The 6741-nt window shown below is 35.7% G+C and overlaps 1 pseudogene; it reads right to left on the bottom strand.

Moving 5' to 3' along the window:
- Window positions 1-2661: 2661 nt before the first annotated feature.
- LOC144287620 (cyclin-dependent kinase 2-like) lies at window positions 2662-6524 on the bottom strand (annotated as a pseudogene).
- Between the last annotated feature and the right edge of the window lie 217 nt (window positions 6525-6741).

The following is a 6741-nucleotide window of genomic DNA, read 5'->3' on the forward strand; positions in this document are numbered from 1 at the left end:
CTTATTTTTAAGTTTAACACCAGCATCTGGAGTATGGCTTAAGAATACAGGATCTTGGAATTACATCATTTGTATCTCTAAAACTATCCAACTGCAGATATGTGGCTTTTAGAGGATTACAGGCAAAAATCAATTTAAATATATAAAAGTTGAAATGTAAATTATGTCTTTAAAATTTATCACTCTATGAGCAGATAGAAGTAACATCGTGCCAGCTAGAATTTTCTTTCAGTTACTATAGGTAAAAAGAAACAAGTTCAAGTATTGTTTTCTAATTTCATGTGAATATGTACTAAAATATATACATAATATAGCTTCTGTGTGCAGCGTTCTAAAACATAAATTATATTCATATATATAAGTTATAAAAATATGTATAGATATGTATAGATACTAATGTGTGTAACTATTTCAGAATTATTGTTTTGCCCTATTAGCTCATGTGATTACCTTGGTTCCTGTAATGCACTCAAGTCATAACAGTTATTTTCCGGACTGGGGGGTCACTGCTAGAGCCCAGCTATAACAGGATTGAGAAAGATATTTTCTGTATTCTAGGAATTCACAGACAGAAACAACTGTATACTGTATGAATCCATTTGTATAAAAAGCCATATAGAGAATCAAAGAGGCAAATTGGTAATTATGTGGAATGTGTCCTACACAGAGGAACAGATTTTAAAGAGAAGTGGGAAATCTTCTGCAGATGATGGAAATACTCTGTATCTTTGTTGAGGTGGTATTTTCACTGGTGAAAAAAGCTCTCAAAAAGTTCACATAATAGTCCAAGTTAAAGGATGTAGTTTATTTTATGTAATTCTTTTCTTCATAAAGTTAATGAGAAAAAATGAATTTCACTATATGTTTCATATGCATTTCAAAGTAATGTATATTATTCTATAGTTTCTGGGTGCTGAGTTCCAACATATAAATTACATTTATTTTCTTTCAAAAGATTTTATTGTATTTATTTATTCATGAAAGACACAGAGAAAGAGGCAGAGACACAGGTAGAGGGAGAAGCAGGCTCCATGCAGGGAGCCTGATGTGAGACTCGATCCCAGGACTCTGGGATCACACCTGAGCAGAAAGCAGACACTCACCACTGAGCCACACAGGTATGCCAAAATTACATTATTTCTTAGGTAGTTTTGGTGCTACATAATATGTCTTTTTTGATTTTGCTGTGTTTAAATTCATGTTTGTAATTGGGATGTGATGACCTATACTTTTATTTCTATTACAAACACACATATTATTAGTATTTAATAGTAGCAGATATTTCTAGTATATTATCTTTACATCATTATTAATTATACCCATTGTTGCCTGAATTGAATATTATTTCTTTAATTCTGTAGTGCCAGGTGTTAGCATAGTATCATGCAAGACTTAATACTCTCATTACGCCATTTGTGTGCTTTCCTAAATCATTATATTTTAGCGGTATCTATTTTAAGATGTGTATAATAAGTTTTTTAACATACCAAATGAAAAATTTTGTCTTTTAAGATGAATATTTGATTTTTTAAGTGAGAACTTTTGTTTTTAATGAATTACAAACTGAATTACAAATAATGTTGATAGCAAGAACACCAGAAGACAAGAGGTGGGAGAAGAAAGAATCATAAGAAGAAAAAAAAATACCATGTTTTTTAAACATTCGCATTATGAAACTCCGAGGTGTGCATGGCAACAAGCCCACTCATTCTCACCTAAAAAAACTACTATAACCTGAAATATGAATATAATTGTTCATTTTTCCCTTAAAGAAAAAAGTTCTCCCAATGCCCTCATTCACACCCTAAAAAAGTGTCAGCATTCTCAAAATGATGTCTGAACCCTAATTTCCAATGCTATGGGGTGCCCTTCAGAAGAAGATGGGACCTGGCATCTGAAGAACTAAGATCCTTAAAACAAAACAAAAAAAGAATTCACACAACTTTTATTTGCCTCGCTCATAAGGCCATGATGAAGCACAATCTCTGTCCTAGAGCCCCCCAGACACCCCCTACCCATAGAAGGGATGGAAAGGGGGGGCTAAAAAAATTATTCCTACTGCAGTCCCATCAGGGCTGCAGAGACTGGGAGTCGATTCTCCTAGACTGCTGGGTGAGGTGGAACACGAAAACTAGGGTATAAACTGGTTGCATCTAATTTTCAACCTAATTCTTTAAAACAAGCCCCTCTCTATGTTTCTGTTTTGCTTGGTTTTCAAAAGTTCCAAGGTAGGTCCTTTACTGCCAGTTGACCTTACAAACACAGTGGTCTGGGAGGCTTGGGGTGTCTGTCATCCGAAACAGGAAATAATAATTTCAGAGCTTTCAGAGATTTGGATGGCAAACCTTATGTGGGAGAAAGAGAAAGAGTTCTCCTCCTCCTCCTCTTCTTCCTTTCTTTCTTCTTTGCTTTCTTTTTTTAAAAAAATACCAACCCTTCTCAGCAATGGTGGTGGAGGGACTTATGTGCATCTAATACTGAAACTTCTTTTCATTTTCACCCATTTCTCCCCTCTATTCCTTATAGCCCCAGAGTTGGCTGGCTAAGAGGAATGTTAAGGCAGGTAGACGAGATCAGAAGGCAAATGACCCAGGGCCAAGCCACATCATGTCCCCAGTGAAGGAGAGGATGAGATTAGGGGTAAGGGCCGGGGGAAGGACATCAGAGTCGAAGGTGGGCTACTGGCTTGGTCACATTCTGGAAGAAAGGGTAGTCCAGAGCTGCCTTGCCAAAATCTGCTTGTTGGGTTTGTAGTGCAGCGTTTCTGATAGCAAGCTCCATCCATCTTCCCTCCAAGGGAGCAACAATTTTGTTAAAATTTTGCTGGGCCCCTTTGGGAAAACTCAGCTTATAATAAGGCATAGAAAGAACTCCTGTCCAAACCACTTCACTGGGATCCCCAGAATAGGAAAGATCCAGAAGAGTTGATCGATTTCAGAATCTCCAGGGAATATAGGGCTGGATGGATCACCATCTCAGCAAAGATGCATGCAGCCCAGGATCTGGTTATCTATATCTATGGAGTAATAATTGCAGCCTAGAATAATTTCAGATGCTCGGCACCACGGGGTCACCATTTCATGAGTGTAAGTATAAACAGAGACTCCAAAGGCTCTGGCTAGTCCAAGGTCCGCTAGCTTCCTGGCCACCTCTGCGTTCATAAGCAGATCCTGAGGTTTGAGGGGTCCTGGTGCAGAACCTGATGAGAACGGCAGAAAGCTAAACCCGGGAGCAGCTGGAACAGATAGCTCTTCAGGAGGGGAACAGGAATAGCAATCAGAGCAGAGGCATCCCTGAATTTCTTTAGATCCTGGTGCAGAAACTCAGAAGAGTTAGAGTCTGTTTTCTATGTGCACGACATCCAACAGGGTGACAATTTAGAGAGGTTAAGCTCCTTAAATAGAAAATCTCTCATATAGCAGTATTGGTACACCCTCTATCTCAGTGTCCACGTGGAATTTTTAAGCATCACCACGTCTCCCATCATCTTGTTTTTGGCTTTGTATACAACACTGTGTGTGCCCTCTCCGATCTTTTCCACTTTTTTGTAAGTTCTGCAGGAGGCACTAGTGAATCAGGTCAATTTGGCCCCGGGACAGCGGGCCTGGGAACCCTGCAAAAGGCACCTGGCTCTTTGGTGGGGTGGGGAGTGGAGGTGGGGTGGGAGAAGATGGGGGAGTAGTGGTAGGGTGTGTATATGGGGGGTGGAGGTAGGGGCAGGTGGGGGGTGGAGGTGGTGGTGGAGAGGGAAACAGGGCCCAGTCGGCCCCACATCGGGATTATTAGGGTTTTTTATAACATTCTAATTACTTACATAATTTATGTAATTCTATTTTTTTATTATTTTATTCTCTTTGTTTCAGGATCACTTATTCCTTTCTCCATTCTTAATTCTTTTGGAATATTTTAAAAACATATTATTTATTTTATGGATTAGCTTGTTATGAATACATAGTTTTGTGAGAATTTCAGTGGAAATTTAACCCATATTTTTGCTTTATTATAGATAGATGTAAATTGGTAGTTTTACCATTTCCTGGAAGAAACCACTGAACATCGTCACACTAATTACACATCTATAGATTTTGTGTTTCTATTTTTGATATATATTTTTATGCTAACAATGTAATTTTTCAAGTAATTATTTACTTATAATTTCCTGTGTATTTACCATTGCTCTTTATTTCTCCCTTCATCTCCAAGCCTCACAGGGCTTATTTTTCCTTCTAATTGAAGGATTACCTCTGTTATCTCCTGGATTGCACTTGCTCCTACCTAATTGTCTCAAGGTTTTGTAACGTTTTTATGTTATTTTTTGCTGTTGTTTATTTTATTATCATTTAACTTTTATTTTTAAAATAGATTTTACTTAGTATAATATTCTAGGTTGGTTGTTTCAGAAACATTTTTTGAAGAGATGACATCAGTATCTTCTGGGTTTCATTTCACTCTATTGAACAATAAAGTGAACTGCCAGTCTCAATGGTTAAATTAACTGAAAGCAATATATAGATTTTTAACTTGTGGTTACCACTTAGAGCCCATGTTGTCTTTAGGTTTTCACATATTTTCTAGTTTGTGCTTAGTCCAGTTTTCCTTCCTTCCTTCTTTCTTTCCTTCCTTCCTTCCTTCCTTCCTTCCTTCCTTCCTTCCTTTTTTCTTTCTTCTTTCTTTCTTTCTTTCTTTCTTTCTTTCTTTCTTTCTTTCTTTCTTTCTTTCTTTCTTTTTTTTTCTTTTCAGTTTTGTAGTAGTTCTTGAAACTATAACTTATTTTGTTTTCTCATTTTAAAATATTATCTGCTACTAACTCTGCGGGGGTGTTTTCTGCCTTATTATTTCTACCTTGCGTCTGGGATTTAAATCACATGTGTGCTGGATGTTTCACCATGTTTTGCATGCTTTATAAAAAATTTCTTAATTTTATATATTTTGCCTCTTTTGTGCTCATAGCTGGATTCTTTAATGCTTAGTACACTTAAAATGTGGTACATATACACAATGGAATATTATTTAGCCATAAAAAGGAAAGAAATCTTACCATTTGTGACAACATGGGCTTATAGAGAGTATTCTGATAAGTAAAAAAAAAAATCAGAAGAAGAAAAATACCATATGATATCAAGGATATGTGGAATCCACAAGACAAAACAAATGAACAAAAAAATGAAAAAAAGACCCATAAATGCAGTGAACAAATGTGATTGCCAAGGGGAAGGGGAGGAATGGAGAGCCAAAATAGGTGAAAGAGGTTAAGAGGTACAAATTCCAAGTTATAAAAAGTGTCTTGGGGATGTAAAGTATAGCATAGGGAATATTGTCAATAATATTGTAATAATTTTGTATGATGAAAGATGGTAACTAATTGTGTTGAGCTCATTGTGGTGAGCATTTCATAATGTAAATAAATGTTGAATAACTGTTGTATACCTGAAACTAATATAATATTGTATGTCCATTATACTTCAATTTTAAAAAAAATAAAAATTAAGAGCTTTTAAATAAAAAGCAATTTGTTTCACAATTTCATGATAATTAAAACCCTTAATTGAGACATATTCCAATTCACTAGGTCTCTTAAAGAAGGGATTTTCCAGTTATATTATTCCAATTCCTATTTACCTCACAGGATCATTGTAATGATCAATTGAGATGTATGCTTACCACAAAACTTGAAACATAAACTCAAAATATGGCCACTATAATTATATAATATTAGTATCACACCATAGTGTCTTTACATATGATGAGAAACATTTATCAAGGGCAGACATTTGCAAATTTCATTAATTGCCTTGTTAGACTATAGTTATAAAGAATGGAAATAAATGCACCTTTATTTCACTTGTGAATCATGATTATCTAAGACACTCTTGGTAGATTACTATCTTTCTTTGAAAAAAGGAGAAATCCCAATAAAAATGAGAAGGGAACGCTATTAACTATTACACAGTTCTTCTTACATCCTCTGATTAGGTCTATAACATTGAAAGAGCTTTGGCCTCCACAGATAGTATACAGGATGTAACATTTGTCAGATTTCATTATGGAAGCTAGTGAATTTGTTATCAAATAAAAATGTTGAACAATGATATATTTATATCCTACTTGATGTGATAATAAAAATTCCTAATGTTCTAGGAAAAAAAATGATTTTTTCCTAGCCAAGATAAAACATAACCACTAGAACTAGTTTATATTCATTTCATAAATCAATGACAATTCACTTCACTGAATGCTTCTGGAAGTCAGCCAGTAAGTAACGGCAACAATCCATTAAATATACTTCTACAGATAAAGGTCAACCATTCCTAAACACTTCCATTTCTGAAAGTCTGCCAATTCCTGAACTTCATTCATAGTTCTTTAAACCCTACATAAGATCAGTACCTTTGCCTATGCTTAAAGAAGCTGTAACTTACAAGGGAACCTGGTGAACTAGCCATGTGTTTTACTTTTGTTTCAGGTGCCATAGCATTGACATTTGAAGGCTTCAATGATACTTTGTTTTTTGTTTCGAAGACCATCTTTTTGTGGTTTTCCTCTCAGGGAAAAAAAGTGCCCATCAGTGTCTTTGTGTCCTGATAATCATTCAGATTTGCTGCAGCTGAGTCCTTTTGAGCTCTTATTAGGATTTTTAAAAAGATTTTATTTATTTATTAATGAGAGACACACACAGAGAGACAGAGACATAGGCAGAGTGAACTCAATCCCAGGACCCTGAGATCACAACCTGAGCCAAAC

The sequence above is a fragment of the Canis aureus genome, chromosome 17 (genome assembly GCF_053574225.1).
Source record: "Canis aureus isolate CA01 chromosome 17, VMU_Caureus_v.1.0, whole genome shotgun sequence".
Lineage (NCBI taxonomy): Eukaryota > Metazoa > Chordata > Mammalia > Carnivora > Canidae > Canis > Canis aureus.